The sequence below is a fragment of the Aethalodelphis obliquidens genome, unplaced genomic scaffold (assembly GCF_003676395.1).
Source record: "Aethalodelphis obliquidens isolate GAN/ISIS:26980383/991018 unplaced genomic scaffold, ASM367639v1 scaffold6, whole genome shotgun sequence".
In the NCBI taxonomy this organism is placed as follows: Eukaryota; Metazoa; Chordata; class Mammalia; order Artiodactyla; family Delphinidae; genus Aethalodelphis; species Aethalodelphis obliquidens.
This window is the reverse complement of record NW_020837950.1, coordinates 37,099,640-37,118,826: the sequence shown is the minus strand read 5'-3', so window position 1 is coordinate 37,118,826 and position 19,187 is coordinate 37,099,640. Positions and strand designations below refer to the sequence as shown.

Here is a 19,187-nt window from a genome sequence, read left to right as displayed (position 1 = left end):
GCAGTGACTCAACCAGACAGAGGCTTGCAGAAGAAAGGACAGTGACACACAGAAGCAATCCAGGCTCTCTATCTGGGGAGGGGGCACACAGAGGGTCCCCCCTGCCTGAGTGATGGGCAGCCATATGTGTGCAGTGGGGAGGCCCCCAGGAGGGCTGAGGAGGGGCTACTTCTCCTCAACATGTTTAATCTGCGGTGCTGTGCACAGAAGGCAGCAGTGACCTAAATAAATCCTTCATTAGAAGCAGAAACACACTGGCACAGGCAGAGTTCTGTGACAGGAGGGCGGACAGGGCCTCTCTTATTACTCAGTGCGGCTGAGTGGAAAAGAGGGCCGTGCTAGCAGACAGGAGACAGGAGCTGGGCTGCCTCAGTGCACTTGGATATGCATGGCTCGATCCCTGCTCCAGCTGTGACCCAACCTCCCAACAGGTACCATCTGACTGTGGGAGCCTCCCTGGCTGAGGTGGACGGTCATCATCACCCCACAGATGGCCAGCACCTATGAAAACCATACATTTCCCCAGAAATGGCAAGGAAAGACACACAGAGCATCAGAGGCCAAAGAACCCTGTGCTGTCATCTTGTCCTGTCCGTATCCCTGTTGATGAGGAAACAGGTGGGCACAGAACGGGAATCCCAAGGTCAAGTGTGTAGGGGCTGAAATGAATCAGAAAGCAAGGTGTTCTGATTCCCATGCCACCAGGGCCCAAACACATGGGAATCTGTGTTTCTTTTATGTTGGGACAGGGAACATTAGAATCCTTTTGCAGCTGAAAATACATATATACAAGCCAAAGTAAATTCTTCCCCTGGGTGGGCAAAGGTAGAGGGCGGATTTGTCTCATTTCTTGAGCCAGACTGTACAGAGAGAATTTTGTTTCCCCCCAAAATTCAGAGGTTGAAGCCCTTATCCCCAGTGTGGTGGATATTTGGAGATGGGGCCTTTGGGAGGTAATTAAATTTAGATGGAGTCCTGAGGATAAGACCCACAGTGGGATGAGTGTCCTTATGAAAAGAGGAAGAGAGATTGGTACTCTGTCTGCCACTTGAGCACACTAGGAGACAGCAACCATCTGCATCCAGGACAGAGCTCTCACCAGGAGCTGAATCTGTTGGCATCTTGGTCTTGGACTGCCCAGACTGGACAGCTGGGAAAAATACATTTTTGTTGTTGTTTAAGCCACCCGGTTTATGGCATTTTGTTCCAGCTACCTGAGCAGACTCATACATAGCCCTTAGAAGAAATAGTAAAGAAAAAGAGTCTGCTCGGGACTGCTTCCACCGTGTAAGTTTTCCCAGGGGTAGCACACAGCAGTCTCCTGGATCAGGCAAGTGACATCCACCTAGGAAGGCTGCTGGCCAGTGGGGACTGCAGCAGGCAGCCACGTGTGTACGTGGTCTGTCTAGGGAGCCAGCTGCTGCCAACTCTGGCAGATGTGGTTGGAGACAAGAGACCCGTGTGGGCTGATCTTTGGAGTTTTCAAGATTGAACTATGGATATTTATGTGAAAACTCATGATTATTATTAGTTATGAATGTAACAAATGGCTATCAGTTGCCAAGACAGGTGAAGATGAAAAAAAGAAAAGATTAGAAAGCAAGTCTGCAAAGACTGATGCCTCAGGTCTATACTTTGCTCACAGGTGCCCCTCCCCCCAAACTTTTACAAGGCACCTATGATGTTGCTAAGATTGTACTGAGTTCCCGGGGACACAGAAATAACCCAGTCACCGTCCTCAGAGCACCCTGTAAAGTAGAAGATACAGGTGGAAGGAGACCTATTACCGTGTTCAGTGTGGGCAGGGATCAGGTACAGTTGCATCAGAGCCCAGGGGAGAGAGGCCACACAGGTAGAAGACCAGGGAGGGCCTGGTGCCATTCTACCAAAAGGTGATCAATGGCCGGGTATAACCCGGGAGGAGGCTTGGGGTCTGCTCAGCAGGCAGTCCCCCAGGGACAATCATTCCAAATGGAGTTTGTAGCAGAATCAGGGCAGGGCAGGGCAGGTTGCGGGGACTTGGCCTGTGCTGGGGTTGGCTGTGGAGGTACAGTCTATGGGGGAGGGTGACAGATATGAGGCTGCAGGAGCCGGCAGGGGCCACGACTTGAGATTCGGAAACACAGTGGAGGGAAAAGAGCCATGGCAATGGAACAAAGCAAAAGGTGCTGAGCTTGAATCCCAGCAATGCCACTCACAGACTCCAAGATGGGGCAAGTTAATGGAAAATCTTGGAAACTACTGCTCACTTTTGGTCCAAGAGCTTGATTTTGTCTTTGCTTTGGATATGCATGTTCTTGGTTTAAACATGATCATTTAAAGGCAGACATTTAAGTGACAGCTTAGTACTGACCTTGAAACACACTGGGGTTGCAGTGACGACTGACATCCCTGCCTGCAAGTCGCTGAGGGGGAAACAGGCATGGACAGAATTAAAGCATGGTACCATGGCTGGTTTTGATTTTACATTGTCTGTAGTTTTTCTTTCATTTTTTGAATTAAATTGCTGCTGTTCCTGTAACAGCACTGAATACAGCAATGGTGGTGCATGGCTTTTTCCTCCATCCCTCCCACATACACATAGGGTTGTGATTTCTGTTCATCCCTTACTTAAAAATTTTTTAAAACCACTATTCAAGTTAAATATTCCTTTATTCTTAAGCTTCAGGTTTTAAAAAATGAATTAGTGTCTCATGTGCCTCTGATTTGAGCTTGAACTTATCTATAATGAATTTACTTTAAACAGGAAACACCTACCTTATTATCTCAGTCATCTTGAAATCTTTAAATGCCATTTAATCTATCGAAAAGATCTTGCACTTGACACAAGCTTCCCTGTGATCTCTTGTTATCTCTTGTTATAATTTCAGTATCTTCAGATTAAATATAACACTCTACAATAAGTTCAATCATCATCAGCCTGGTCATTTATTCTTTCTGAATGTTGCTGCAGAGTGATTTATGGTTTCTTCTTTTAAAATATTTTCAATTTACTATTACTTAAATAACGTATTTGAAACGATCTGGCATCTGAGGGAGACATTCAGGAATCCTAAGATGAATTACAAGAGCTCAGAGGGGGCAGGCTGGTGGTTAAGAGTGTGGGTTTGAATCCCATCTCCATCCCTTACTCCCTCTGTGTGACCAAGAGCAAGTTATGTGTTCTCTGTGTGCTTCGTTTGTTTTTTACCTGAAATGTAGGGATGGTTACAGTATTAATTTTGTAGGATTGTCATGAGGCTTAAAGGAGATATTTACTACATGAGTGCTAAGAAGAGGGCCTGGCATATAGAAAACCCTCATCAAATGTCATCATCAGCCCTGGCAGGACTCTGTTTTCCACTGTAGTGGCTGATAAAGGTCTTATTCAGGTAGTCAATATTGCTAACACCGATCATTTCAGGCACATAAAATGCATCTCCACAAAGTCACCTTTGCTTGAAAGGACCAGTGCACAAGAGTGAGCATGGTGCTAGCTGGGGTCAGGAGCTGGGGTCTAGTCCCAAGTTCTGTCCTGACTTCTGTGTGACCTTGGCCAAGACAAAGAAATACTCTAAGCCTCTTTTACAAAAGGAAGCAATCGGACCACAAATGCTAAGAACATCCGCCCTCTTATATCTATCTACAACGCAAAGGCTTTAGAGAATTAAGAAACATTCTTGACTATCAAAGCAAGATACTATTATCCAAAATTCCAAACAAAACAATTACTGTTAAAAATAAATCATAAAGCTTTGTCACTTGGCATCAGTCTAACATTTCATGGGTTAAAGGTAGCAACATGTCTTGAATTTCTACACTGCCAAAGTCCTTTGATATAAGGGAAAATAATACAGCTTCTAGCAGGAAAGACTGTCCCCTTGGGTAGGGTCTCCCAAACTACCTGCTGCTCTGGTTCTATTCAGATCGTATCCAGCATTCATTCAACAAATATTAATTGAACGTAGCACCTGATTAAGAGGTGGATCAGCTAGATTAGAGAACCATCTCCAAAGGATGCTTAGTCACCACTAGAACAAAACAAGATGCAGAAAAATAGCATTATATAAAAGGCTTCTCAGTGATAAGAAGATATACATTTAAACCAAGCCCTTCAGGCTGGGGTAGGGGCTGAGGGGTTGTGTGTGCTGAGATAAGCCTTCCCCACACCCAACTCCAAAGGGTCAGCTTCAGGACCTTCTAGGCTGGCTAGAAGCAGTGGACTCTAGGGCTTTTGCTTGTGTAAGAGAGGGATGTAAGTTTGGGAGTGAGCAAAATTGCCTAAGACAACAGAAAAGGGCTGAGGGCTGCCACAGGCGTCCATTTTCTTTTTTCTGACCACACATAACACTCAGTCTCTCCCTAAATAAATGAAGATGCAACCTTTGAAGAATAGTAGGACGTGCAAAAACCCAATTATCAGCCTGCTCAGCGTAGCCACAATTCAGACAAGCCCTAAATAGACTAGCTGTGTATCAGGCACTGGGGAATTGGAGATACAGCTTGCATCCTGTTCCTTCCCTCAAATGACTCAGGTACACGCAGGGGTGTAGGGTGTACTGGGAGGCAAATGGAGGGAGACGGGGCAAAATATGTGATGACTGCACTAAGGTTAGGGCTGAGAGATGGCTACAGATATGCTGCTTATTAGCAGAAAGATTCATAGACAACAGAATAATGGGTAGACATACATCACACATCAAATTGTTTTGGTCTTATTAATGTGTCAAGAGACGAGAAGAATTGTAACAGAGTTACATTTAGAAATAGCTTGTTTTGTGTTTCAAAATCAAAGATGGAAAATGGCGTGGGAATGAGTTATCATGTCCCAATAACTGTATTTCTCCAATTCTTAGTGAACAAGAAGGAAAAAGCAAAGGCATTGGAAGAGGGAGTCTACATGTGATTTTCTACATTGCTCTTTGTTTTTTGGTGTTGATTAGATTTGATGGAACTTCAGTAGGGCTCATCCACGGGATTCTCCATTCCAGTTCCTTCTGAAAGGAATTTGCTATATAAAATTGTGTGTGTGTGTGTGTGTGAGAGAGAGAGAGAGAGAGAGAGAGAGAGAGAGAGAGAGATAGCTCCAATGATGAACTAAGTTTTCAAGACTTCCTGCAACTTTCACACCCTCTCAAGGCCATCAATGCACTAATGAAGCTAACACGTGTCTTGAGCTCCTGCCCATGTGATGCTTCCATGACAATGAGTTTCCAAAGTTCTCAAAGAAAAAATATGACTGTGTCCCCCTTGATCATTGAGCCACATTTTGCTTTCCCACTTTCACAACTACCTTCATTCCCCCATCAGCTGGTAGGAACGTGCAGGCCTGGCTTTGTACCCCAGATTAGGACCAAACTCAAACTAGCATTGGTGTCCAACAGGCCAGGGAAAAGGAGGGGCTTGGCCAAAGCACAAGGGTTCAAATTAAATGAGGTTTTGAAGATTGTGCTGAAATTCATAGTTTGGCTTTCCACAAGTCTCCTTCAAATGTTTAGAGTCATAGGAAGAAAGACATTTAGTGTGAGTCACTAAATTAGATTTCAAGAAGATTTCTTCTTGCATATATTACTCTCCTTCTTCCCTCAGACACCACCCAGGAGTCTATGTGATTTGCTCAGGACACAGACACCAGGTCTCCTGAGGGCAGGTCCCTTCCCGGCATTGGCCAGGGATACAGGAAGGAGACAGGTCCCCCCTCAGCCTCCAGGAGACCACTGTGGAAGGGGAAAGATGGATGTGGAAATATATACTTACAGCTCAATGAGATGGAAGAAGCTCTGTGGTAGACACAATTTTAGCAACTTAAAGGAGGCCAGGAAGAGGAAGTTTGTGACATGCTTCATGAAAAAATACCTAAGAAACATTCAGAGGTCTGATGAGGACAAAAACCAAGCTCAACGCTTTTAACTGACATCCAGGGTAAAGTATATAAACAGAAAAATAGAGAAATAAATAGAACGGTGTGGGAAGATCAAAGCAAGTGAGTTGATATCTGCCGGAGTTTAAATCCTGGCTTAGTTATTTGATCACGGAAAAACTACATGCCTCCCTGGGTCTTACTATTTCCCATCCAAAGATAGGGTATGCTTCCTACCATGTTGAGTGGCTGTAAGAATTAAATGAGATATTGCAGAAAAATATCTCAGTCCACCTGACACAGGGTTAGACCCTCAATACATAGGAGTTCAATAAAATTAGTTCAATCAACAGTCGTATGATGAATTAGCTTGAAGAGAAAAATAAAAGGACAATAATAGCAATTAAAATTCAGATTTTTATAACAACTAGGCTGCTAAATAATTGTCGTAAGAAAGGAATTGCAACATTCCAAAAATTGACAAGGAAAAGCATTCTTCAGAAAAAGTGGAAAATTTTGAGTATTGAGAGCTATGCAGAGAGAGATAGATGGCAAAGAAAACAGCAGAATGAAAAGCACCAAGTGGCTCAATCTAATGTTTTTAAAGGACAACAATTATGAGATAATTACCCTTTGAACCATCTTTGCAGAGGACCGTAAAGAACTATTTAAGTAAGAAAAGGCGGCAGGTGAAGGCAATTCTGAACACACGCGATTGTTTAAATCAGCAGGGCCCGGTGGCTTGTGTAATCAGAATCCTCGCTAATGGCTCCATGCCAACCCCGAGCCCTTCTGCTGCATCTGCTGGAATTTGTGTGATGGAGGAAGCGTGGCTGGGATCAGAGCAAGGCCAAGGCCGGCTCCACTTTCAAGAGTAAACAGTGTAGAGCCTTCCCTGGGACAGGGGCCTCCCAGGCTAGGGGAAGGCTTATGCACACAGGGCTGCCTGCAGTGAGAGGGCTCGGGAAAGGACAGAGAGCCGGTGGCACTGACTTTACCCAGAGGACATTTTCTGGGGTCACTTTCATTCCTTGGTGGGTCACTAAGGACAGCTGCCCACGTGAGCTCAAAAAATCTGAACTAAAACATCAGGCTTCTCTCAAAGACTGATGTTTCTGTTTACGATAACGGTACTTTCACTTCCCAGTGGTAGATTCTGTTGAGCAATCCTGCACTGAGATCAGGGAGCAGGTGGGAGCGGGTGCAAAGCTCTAAGAGCAGTGGTTTATCCTGCTCTCTGGGGGCAGCTGTTTCCTGAGGGATGCGGTGAAGCCCACAGCAATCACAGCAACGTCACGGCGCCAGAAGGAGCCAGGAGAACTGAGAATCGACCCCACATCTCAGTGCCTCCTCCCTCGGCAGCTTGTCCCACTCAGGTCGGTGGCAGGACTCTGCCTTGAGGCTCTCAGAGACCTAGAAAGACAGTGCAGGCCATCACGCCAGAGTGGGGAGAAAATGCACAGAACCTCAGCTGGCCCTTCAAGCTCCAGGAAGTGACACTTCACTTCCTCTTGCTTTCACTGCCCACAGCAAGTCACAAGGCCATCTAATCTTCAATAGGAAAAATGCAACCCTACTCTGTGCCTGGAAGAGAGAGAGCCGCAGAGCTGCCACATGCAACTGCCACATGCACGTTATTTATTATGGATGGAGCTGGGGGGGTGTGGTGGTTGGAGAGCATCCAGGACAGACCTAAGGGAAGGACAGTCTGGAGCTAATCAAACAGGGGGAAGGGCTTCCCTGCTGGCACGGTGGTTAAGAATCCGCCTGCCAATGCAGGGGACATGGGTTCGAGCCCCGGTCCGGGAAGATCCCACATGCCACGGAGCAACTAAGCCCATGTGCCACTACTACTGAGCCTGCGCTCTAGAGCCCGCAAGCCACAACTACTGAGCACATGTGCCACAACTACTAAAGCCCACGTGCCTAGAGATCATGCTCCACAACAAGAGAAGCCACCGCAAAGAGAAGCCCGTGCACCGCAACCAAGAGTAGCCCCCGCTCGCCACAACTAGAGAAAGCCCAGAAAGCAGCAGCAACGTGCGCAGCAACGAAGACCCAACACAGCCAAAAATAAATAAATAAATTAATTAATTTTTAAAAAAGGGGGGGAGGCTGTCAGAGGGAACAGCATGGGCAAAGGGTGGAATGTCCACATTCCTGATTTATCTGGGGAAACAATGGGCAGTCCTGTGGTCAGAACACAAGGTGTGTGTCAGAACAGAGGACGGTGAGGGACGAGGCTTGAAAGATTAGAATGTGAATGCCATGCTGCAGGATTTGAATTGCATCATTACTTATAATTATATTTAAAAAAAAAAACAAAACAGCAAAAGAAAAACTAGGTTTTGAGCACCCACTCTGGGCATTAAATGTTCCCTATGCACCACCACATTTAATCCTGACAAATCAGAATTAAAAACAGAATATATTGGGTTCTTAGGTTTTTTTAGTCAACAGTTATTTCCTGGGTGCCAACTGCCTACCAGGCATTGGTTCAGAATTGTTCCAGGGTTGTAGCCTCCATCCTCCTATGATTTAATCTACTGGAACAGATTAAGCATTAAATAAGTGTATGAAAAAATCCATAATTAAAAATCACAGAATATGTGAGGTTTAGAGAGACGATGACCTTGCCCAGAGGGATATTGTGATGTAGCAACATGGCTGAGCCGAGATCTCATCTATGTTTAAGTGTCCTGCACTCAAACACTAATACTGTAAATCACGGGGATCCATGGGACATTATTCATCAAGGGACAGGGCAGGGACCTGATTATAGTTGTGTTTTGCAAAGATTGTTCGGGTCAGGGCTGGAGAAATAACATAGAGAAATACTGCAGATGCAAATGGTTGTAAAAGTTATGGAGCTGGGGAGGGAAAGAAAAGCATAACCAGGAGAATACAAGATTTGTATTTCAGCTGAAGACAGAAATAAAAGATGTTATGAAGCAGAGCAGGGTCCATTGCCCATTGCAAGATACAAATATAAATGTAACAGTTGCTCAAAGGCAAGAGGGATCAATTCGGGATGACCATATTCGATTAATTGGCCTCTTCCACAGTTTCAAATGTCTGTGCCTTAGTTTCTCCTTCTGTAATTCTAGCCTGTGGGCAAATTTTTGGCTAATGGGACCTACCGGGGAATCTTCTGCAGGCTTTTGAGAAAGGTTTCCTTCCCCAATTAAAAGAGTTCCCCAAACTTGCTCCCTTCCTATGTTAGAGCAAAGGGATGAGGGAGGCTGCTGGGGCCACCATGGGCTTCTCACCACCTAGACAGAGATCAGCGGAAGTGGGAGGTGACCTGGAAGGCAATACACAGCTAGAGTCTTAATAACATTCTTGATCTGCTTTTCACACAAAATCAGGCTTACCAGCAAGGAAAGCTAATGATCACTACTAAGTGCGGCATTATACACACTTCCTTGGTCCAGACTCTCAAATCAATGTTTCACATATGTTATTAAATGTGATTCTAGCAGCAAAAGGTCCATGAAGTGTAATTCCATTTAACAAGGCAACCAAGGTTGGGAAAAACAAAAACATTTTTCCCAATGTCAAACACCTCAGATAATACACTACGTTTTGGAGCAGGGGCAGTTCTTTTTCGTGACCTCCAAAGTGCTCTGGCCCTGAGGATGCTCCCAGCTTGCTGAACAACTGAGGAGGACCGACCTGTCCCCCCAGAAAAGGTCAGTTCCTCTGATGTGTGGTGTGGAAAGTGCTTAAAGATCAGAAGGGAGGGAACCATTTCACAGGGAGAAATAGGGGCAGGAGAGATGCCACACTGAAACTCTCTCTAATAAGAGTCCCTGTTTAATGAAGGGAAATGTAAAACTAAACCCAAAATAACAGACCCACCTCTCGCAGCAAGAGGAGGACCAAGATGGGCACGGTGGCTGTGTCCTCCACACAATGTCACTGGGTTCCCTTGTGTTCAGTTGTCATCTAGGACTTTATGCTGTTACAGAGCAGGGGAAAGGTTCCAGTTTCTCTATTTCCATCACGTTCCACACTCTTTCCAGTTTCACTATTACAGTTCTTGCAGTCCTTCCCTCAAGGTCATAAGTATTAAGCTGGGGTCCTGAGAAGCCTTGGGAGAGGGAGAGGGAGTGGCATTTACTTAAATGACTGCATCGGGATGGGATTTAACCAGGGACTTATTGTTACAAGATGTCACTGCACTTCCCTGGGCTTCAAATCCTCTGTCTTCTTACATTCCTTTTCTGCCCTGCTTCTCTCCCTTCTCTTCTCTTCCCTCCCTCTTCCCCAGGTTCTTCCTCCCTCCCTTTCACTCTCTGTACTTTGTTTCTTCCCCTAACAGTAAAACCTTTTCTACATTACTGCTTCTAAGCTATTGGCCCAGAAAATGAAATAATAAGATCTGTACGGATTATATAAATAAAGACTAAAGAAACAAAGGGCAAAAGACTCAGAGAGTTTCCCATGAGTATGATGCATGAGATTCAGTCCATGGTCTCTGTGACATGACATTGAGTTTGCAATCTCAAGGTCTACACTGCTTTCTTTTGTCGTCTTATTAATAACATTTTTTAAAAAGATGACTATGAGCCAGGCACCATGTAAATGTTTGACACTACTTATTTGGTTTAATGCGCACTAAGCAATCCTCTGCTATAATTTTAATTGTGCCCAATTTGAAGATGTGGAGACTGAGGCTTAGGGAGGGGAAGTAACACCTCCTACTTCATGGCTGAGAAGTAGCAAAGTAGATCTAACCAGATCTCTCTGGCTGATTAAGGCTGCATCCTCACCACCATGCCGCTTTGCCTTCTTTCTGGTCCATATTCCATATAAACATAATGCTAGTAAGCAGCTCAGGTTAAATGAGGAGTTAGTAATATAAGCTGCAACAGAAACTGATTATTTTGGCATGAGCAGTATCTCACTATAGAAGAAAGCATTAAATTCTGCTTGGGAAAAGTCTACCGGCAGCCAAAGTCTTGCTTATTGAATTCCCCAGCAGGTTATTACTTGAAATGGAAACACATTTTCATGGCCATCCTCAGAACAACATATTCTAGCAGTCCTGGGGAGATCTCAGACTCAATTCATAACCTGAGTTCATCTACTTGGGAGGAGCGGGTCTGAAAGGCCCTCTCACTATTTTATGAGCTTTGGATTCATCAGACGAGGGAGACATTGCAGGTGTGAGTTTTCAAAGCACAAAGTATTCCTTCAGTGTACTCAGTGGAACCCTTGTGTGTGCCTCGTAGTTCCAGCTCCAGCCCTGTGCGGTAAATGAGCTCGGAGCAATATTGTTGAATCATGTGCTGCGTTAGCGGACTGAATGCTCCCCTGGTAGCCTCACGGGATTAAAATACCTTCTTCCCAAAGGGTATTGGGAATAATCTGGTGCACGCATGGGAGATATCTGACTAACTTATTAAATGCACTCAGAGATCTGACTTGTCCACAATTCTTCTGCTTCTTTTAGCAAACAAGTAAGCTTGCCTTGGTTTAATCTGTTGCTAAGCTCATCAGAGAAAACAGCCCTTCATCATAGAAAACAGCCCTTCCTGCTCTCCTTGGAACTCTGGCTAAGTCATTTCACCTCCAAATTACTGTATTCCCCCCTCTGTAACTGTCTACAGCTCTGGAACTTTCACCAAAGGCATTATCCAGAACTGTCACTGCAAGAATAGAGATGCTTAATAAAATATAGGACTTCCGGTTAAATTTAAATTTCAGAAAAAACAATCAATCATGTCTTAATATTGAGTATCTGGGATATACCTATACTAAAACAGTATATGCTATTTATCTGAAATTAAAATTTAACTGGGTGTCCTGTATTTTTATTTGTTAAATCGGGCAACTCTGCACAAGATGAATATAAGTTTTCTTGAGCATTACACTAGGCATTTGATATGGGCAATCTCTTTTAATCCTCATTAGAATGTTGAAAAATCTGAGACCCAGAAAAACTGTCTTTTTCTCAGGGTGATACAATCAGTAAGGAGGGGAATCAGAAATGCCAACAGACATGACTTCAAAAGCCATGCTGTTTCCACCTCAAGAATAACTCCGAAATCTAATCCCAGAAATCTGTAATTGACACCTTTTCTGTCCTTCCTGTCCGGGACACTGGGAAAAATCTGGTTGAAGACGTAATTTACATCAAGTGCAAGTGAGTTTTCCAGAGACAGTGCCAGCCTGCTTTCACTCCATGCCACTTGAGTATGTAGTTTTCTGAGCACAGCTAAAAGAGCATGCCTTTTCATTTCAGCTGCATCTGCAATCACCTTTCTCCCACTGTATTTTAACTGCTGATGCAGGACTCTGATTTACTCTCCTAAACTAAAGAGTGAAGACATTTACATAAAGCAACCCTATTGCAGGGTGTACCTAATCTGCAGAATTCTAGGGGAAATTCAACAAGACACAAAACACATCTCAGAAAGTGCTGAAATGGAAGTTCTTAACGAATCAAAGGAGACGTGAATGTTTGAAATCTAAATATATTTCTTCGCTTATAGAAAACTCAGTCCTCCAGGGATTTAACCAGTCTCCACCTTGAGCGATCTGCTCACTGCAGGCGGAGAAGCACAGCCCTGGATCCAGGGTCTGCCGCCTTCGTTCTGAGGATCTAAGAAAAGTCGCTTCACTCCTGGACCTTGGTTTCCTTAAATACAAAATGAAGATGCTAAGAGCTCCCTGTCTGCCTTGAAGTACTGGGTACAGAAGAAAAAGGAGACAGTGGGTATTAACGTACTAGATGGAAGTAAAGAATTATCATTTTCACTCTTTTCTCTCTTTTTCCATTTTTTTCAGTCTTTTTAAATCATTTTCATTCTTTTCATGCCAGAGTGCTTTGGAGCTGCCAGGATCTAATCAGGGAAGGGTTTGTATTTAGCATGTCAGCTCTTCACCTGGGCTGACCACACTAGGAATCCCTAAAACCGACAAATGAGATCGCACCTAGGGCTTGGGGCCATATTTTGATTATCTTGTATCATCATCGTTCTTTGGCTTTTCTCTGCAAGCCTTTCTCTTTCCCCCATGAAGCCTTTCCTAATTCCCCCAGGCAGAAAGGTTGCCTCTTGTTTCTTTTCTGAGCAACTACTTGGAACCAGACACACTGTTCTGGAAGCTGGTGGGAGAAACAAGCCTGTACCTCCAGATGCCTGCTCACACAGGGTGCATATTCTGATGGGGGCGTGAGAGATAGTGAGCAAGTGAACCAATGAAGTAATGAGAGGACTCCAGATAAACATTATGGCTACAAAACCATGCTGTGGGAGCGAGTACTGCAATGAAAGAAATAAATAGGGTGATTGTAAAGAAGGTGTTCTCAAGGACAGGCTTACCTGATGACACAGGCAAAGGCTCAAACAGGATGCATTTCTCAGCTCATATGCAAAAAAAAAAAAATTGCTAATTTATCTGACTACCATACTAAACTGTCAGTTCTTCAAGAACAAGAACTATTTCTTTAATTTTCTGCACAACTTCCCTGGCAACAACAGTCACTATCAATGGCTGGGCCGACTGGGGAGAGGGTGTACTAGAGTTTCAAAAATCATAAGTACATTTCACACTTAGAACAGATTTTTTAAATACTTTGTTTTCTTGACACAAAATGAAATTTGGTAATCACACAAAATGTCATGGCCAAGTAAAAAAAGCTTTAAAAAAATTTTCACTGATGATGGGGTCCAGGATTCAAATAGGTTGAGAAGCACAGACCTAAACTGTTCCTGACACATATCAGATGTTCCATTAAAAAGATGCTGAATGCCAGCATTCCGAATGTCAAAACTCAATAGTTATGACACCCTTTCCACCCTCCTTGCTCACTTTCGCCATCTACTCTTTTGCTATCATTTATTCATGTCTTCCATGCTGGTCTACAATTTCCTTGAGGACTGTCCCTTGATTGGTTTTGTCTGTTAGTGGATTCTAGCACCTAATCCAGTGCCTGGCACCTGCTAGACATTCAATGAATGGGCTCAATAGTTGATTTCATTAAAATTAAGATAACAGTCTGTTATTAGGGGTTTACCCACAATAGCCACTCCCAGAATATAATCCAGGGTCCAAATTCCCACACCCCAAAATCTTTTATTTCCAACAGTGAAAGCTGACTTTGGTTATGCTGAGTCAGAGACTGAACTTGGAGATTCCTGCCCCGCCTGCCGCAGGTTTTACCCCAGCACCCTGACACTTCCTCTGATTTATTTTTATTCTTAGCACATCTCGATCTAATCTAGGATAGATTGTCCTTACCCATCTTGCTTTTACCTGTCTCTTCCACTAGAAGACAAGTAGAAGGGCAAGGCTTTCCCTCTGTTTTATTCCCTACTGTGTCACCAATGAGAAGAACAACTCTTGGTACATGACTGGAACTCAATAAACATATGTTAAAGGGATAAATGCAATTGGTGTAACTGCTTACAGGACAAGGAAAAGGAATACCGCAAACACAAATTCTGTAGACATGAAATTTAACTCACTGGAGCACTGTCTACACTACACTCCCAACATATCCTTGCCTCAATACTCCCAAGAACTGATTTTACTTAGCCTCATATTCCAACCAATTTCTTTTCTATTCCCAGAACCCAGAGGCCGTAAATTGGAGGCCTGTGGGATATAGATGAGGAGGCCTACCTGTAGAATTGCTTTGAATTAGCGGCTGGTACTTAAAAGTCAGTAGATTCTACATAAAATTGTGAACTTGCAGCCTATCTTGGAAAAAAGAAAAAAAAAACAGATGTGGCAAGACAGGGCCTGAGGTCCCAACTTGTGTGTTGGGTCAGAGCTGCAGCCCCCCCACCCCCCTTACCCTGACTGTTCCCAGGCCTGTTTTGCTCAGGCTATTCCTTGCCTGGCTGCTGAAGGCATTTGAGTGAGCGACCCCTGCTGGAAAGTTACCAAAAAGCATGTAACATGAAAAAAAAAAAAAGAAAGAAAGAAAAGAAAAGATGTCCCCTGGGATCTATTTCCGTTATGTTTACGCTATTTCTTGGAAGAATAATATATTCATTTTTCTAGAACTCTGGTGGTATCACATAACAACCGACAAACTATGGCCCAGTAAATATTATTCTAACGGCCTGAAAAAGCTATGAGCTTAATTCCCTGTGGGTAGAGGAAGCTGAGAATGCTTCATGCCAGAGGCAGGCCTGAAGACAAACTGTGAACGGCTGTGCATCAGCTGGTTACAATTCTGGCTAAATCAAACAGAGAAAGAATTTACTTGAAGACTATGAGTTACCTCTAGGAATTAATGAGAAGCTGAAAAGCCAGGCTTGGAAATGAAAAGGAATGGAGGCAACCTGGCACCAGGGACCATCAGGATAATGACATAGGAATGGCATCCCTGGGACATCCTGTGACATTGAGGCTGCTGCTGACACCACTTGATTCATGACCCACGGTCATAAATAAATGCTCAATTGTCCTTTTGTCCCTTAGTTAGTCCCTCGAGATTCCAAGTCTCAGGTGGAATCATCCAGCTGAGCCCCAGTTCAAGGCCCGGAGATGTGGACACAGAGGAAGAGCCCCACCCCACCATGGAAAAGTCCCTCCATGAGGGGAGGGTGGTACCCCCTGAATAAGAAGGGTGTTTGGTTGCTGGGAACCTTCCAAAATGCAGAAGTCCACTATGGATTAGGAGGAGATTTTAAGTGGTGATGGGAGAGGGAGGGCAACACAGGCAGTACAGAGGAATGGAATGAGGACAGACCTGAACTCCAATCTGGAATCCTCTGTACCCTCAGAAAATTAATTAACTTTTCTAATCAGCAGATTCCAAATCTTTAAAACAGAAATGATGCCATCTGCCTGTGTACAGCATGGGGTTGTTTGTGAAGATTCAGTTCAATCGTTCATTCACTCACTTCAAAAATACTTATCCAGGGCTTCCCTGGTGGCGCAGTGGTCAAGAGTCCGCCTGCCGATGCAGGGGACACGGGTTCATGCCCCGGTCTGGGAAGATCCCCCATGCCGCAGAGTGTCTGGGCCCGTGAGCCATGGCCGCTGAGCCCGTGCATCCGGAGCCTCTGCTCCGCATCCGGAGCCTCTGCTCCACAACGGGGGAGGCCACAACAGTGAGAGGCCTACATACCGCAAAAAAAAACAACAACAAAAAACTTATCGAGCATGTATTAGCCACTTAGCTAGGTCCTGAGGACAACTTTTGAACACCAAAATGCAATAGAGAGACACTTTATGTTGATGACAGAGGTAGACAAGGGAAACCCAGGTCATCTCCTGAAACTGATACACTCATCTGCAAGTTCCTCCTTTTTTGGTTAATCAATATAAGGGCCCTTCCTGAAACATATATTTCCTGAAGACATATGAAATGCATTAAGCTAAAAAAACCAAAAAACACTCAGAAATTTAACTCTGGTTCTACAAACAAGAAACTAATAGTTCTCAAAAGCCAGGAGCCCTGATGCTGGTGAATTTCAGGTGGCATAATCACAAGAAGATACTGGTCCATTATATGGAATCCTCTCCCTCATTTAAAGTTTAGCATATGTAATTCACACAGACATTCACAAACTATAATAAAATTTAGCATTAAAATAGACCAAATGAAATTGGCAGGAAAAGCATATTAAGTAACCTTGTACATTTTTCACCCGTGTTTGAGAACTGCCCAAATGCTCTTCACATACATTTCTCACTTTTAATCTTTCAGTCTCTATTTTGCAGAGGTAAAATCTGAGGCTCAGAGATTAAAAAATAATTTGCTTAGGGTCCTAGGGCAAGAAGCTGGCTCCAAATTCAGCTAGCACTCTTGCCATTCCCCACTGGAAAATGTTGGCCTTGCTAAGAAGCACTGGGTCATTAGTGAGGTTGAAGGAAGATACTTACATCAAAGTGATGGGGAAAAACCCAGATCTTTTCCAACACCAGCTGGAAAGTTACTGCATTTCCCACAGAGCAGTTAGAAAGTTGCTACTCCCCAAAGTTGCCTCTATTCCTTTACACAGGCCTTTACTCCTCCAAGACTCTCTCTCACACAAGGACCCTGGCTTAGAAGCATGCCCTGGAACCTGGATTCTCAGCTGTGACCCTGAATACAGGCTCAGTTCCATCAGGACATCACTACCTTTTACTGTCCCTCTCTCCAAACTGTCCTCAATAGAGAGAAAATGACTCTGTACTCCCTGTGGGTATGGGTCACCCTGGGTAGATGCCCTGTTCTGGGAAAGGCACTGTTTACCCATCAAGCAATTTTACATCAGCCAGTCCACCTCCCTAGCCCCTTTCTATTCGCCATCAAATTTTAGTTCAAGATAAGAAAAGCTTCCACTTTGTGTTTCCCTTCAAGGAGCACTCCAGACTTTTCCAGTAAGAGGATTTCTTCTTTTCACAACAAAAGTGCATCCCCAATTATATTGTGGAGTCCAAGGGTTCCTGAAAATCTACAAAGTGGAGGACTTGAAATTTCACACAAAGCACAACACAGCTGAGAACCATGGGTTTTTCCTGATGCCCTTTGCAAGTTCAAGGTAGCACTTTCTCACCAGTTTCCCAAGCAAAGAATTTCCCATCTTAAAGCTACGGTGCCCTGAACAGCCCGCAGCTTCAGCCTGGATCTCTAGCCGGGAAACACCGCTCAAGATGCCTCCATAAGGGATCTTCACTGGATGTTACCTCCGTAATTAACTGCTTCGACTTAAGAGTGCTTAGTCACGAAGTTGCTGATCCCAGTCAAACTCGGCTGAAAGAGTTAGAAAGGACCCACTGAAGCCCTGAAAAGCTCCTTGGGAAGCTGATCTTTCCCTGCCTAGCGCTGGAGAAACCTTATGTAACACAATGGTCCATTTCAATATTATTTGTGCAATCCTATGGGAGGGAAAAAAGAAAAAAATCTAAGCACTGGAAACACAAAGAGTAACGCGGGGATTTGTAGCAGAAGCGTCCATCTCCTGAGATTTCACTGGGTCACGCTTATTCGAATCGCACCCAATCGTTACTGAGAAAGCAAAAGGCAACAGTAATTCCGAACGCCAAAGGAGGGGCGTTGCGTTTTAGAAACCCATTTAGAAATGCAGAGAGGCAGAAGTTGGGTTATCTCCCCTTCCTTTTTTTTAAACATGAAATTCCTGAAATTAACACTTGAGTGGAAGTTGGTAATTACATTTCAACAAAATAAGGTAAGATTTTGAGGCAAGGCGAGAACGCCTGTGTAGGACCCAAAGGATCCTGCGTGTAAAAGGGCTGTGGCCACGAAAGTCGGTCAAGCACCTGCGCCCAGGCCCTAAGGAACTCTCCGGGGATCGGCTCCCGCAGCAAGCGGCGGGCGGAGCAGCCGAGCCGGTGGTGCCGGGGCTTCGAGAGCTCAGGCTGCAGAAGGAGAAGTGGGCGCACTCCATCCTCATCCCTTGGCTGCTCCCTGCTAGCAGGGGACCGCTTCGGGGAGCGCAGCGAGAAGGCAGTAGATTTGGAGTCGCCTCCCTAGAATCCCCTCAAAAGCATCTCTGTACAAGTAGTGGATAAAAATAGCCGGCGGACAACGCTGTGGGGAGGAGCGAGACTCGCGCAAGACAAGGAACGGATACAACTGGTCCTGCAAAGTGGAGGGCGGAGGAAGAGGGATAAAATCCCCTCCCGAGAGAGGGGCCCGGGAGTGCGAGGAAGCGTGGACTCCCGCCCGGCGGAGGGCATGAGACGGAAGACTCACAGAGCCGGCAAACGTCCGCGGAGCAGAGCACACCTCACACCCCGCACCATGCATCCCAGCTCTTGCCCCCGCTCGCTTCTCCATCCCATTTTTTTTGCCAGCTCAGGAAGCGGCCCTCCGGCTCCCGGCACAGGCAGGGGCCAGAAGGGTGAGCAGCGCGCAGTCGGCCGCCTGGCTCGGACGGCGCACCTGGAGACACCAGGCTCCGTGAGTGTGCCCCTGGTTCTGAGCCGGGTTCTACGCGTTCCCACCGCAGGTTGGCGCCCCTCCTCCCCTCACCTTCATCTGCCGTCACCACCCAAGGTGCTCGAAATAGAAACAGATGCAGGGAAAAAAAAAAAAAGAGTAGAAAGTAACACGAAAAATCAGAACCGTGCATAATTGGCATTAGGGGAAAAGGGTACTTACTGTCTGTCGCCTCGATCTCTCTCCTCCCGAGCATCCCCGCCCCTCGGGAAATGCCCCATCTCTGCTCCGCTCCAAAAGCAAACCAGACCAAGGTTTCCCCACCCTGGATGCTCCCTCAACAGACTGACTTTTTGCTGACTGTATCCGCGCCCCGAGTTCTCAGCCAGAGTGGTACCCGGGCTCCGCTGCGCTTTGAGCTCCTGCTATCCCTCACGGTCGGTCCTAGAGAGAAGCCTCGGGCAGGAGCGAACCTCCTGACTCTGCTAGGGGGTA

General features: G+C 45.2%; 1 protein-coding gene across 2 annotated transcripts in view; it reads right to left on the bottom strand.

Annotated features, from left to right (window-relative positions):
- Window positions 1-19,187, bottom strand: part of HS3ST1 (heparan sulfate-glucosamine 3-sulfotransferase 1) — a 30,485-nt gene that overhangs the window by 10,381 nt on the left and 917 nt on the right. Inside the window, exon 1 of one of the 2 annotated variants that reach the window (XM_027103352.1) lies at window positions 9,701-10,092. The exons of the other annotated variant lie outside the window; for it this stretch is intronic. The gene's annotated coding sequence lies outside the window, so the exon portion shown is untranslated. Of the gene's footprint in view, window positions 1-9,700; window positions 10,093-19,187 lie in introns of those variants that run through there. 2 annotated transcript variants of the gene reach the window in all.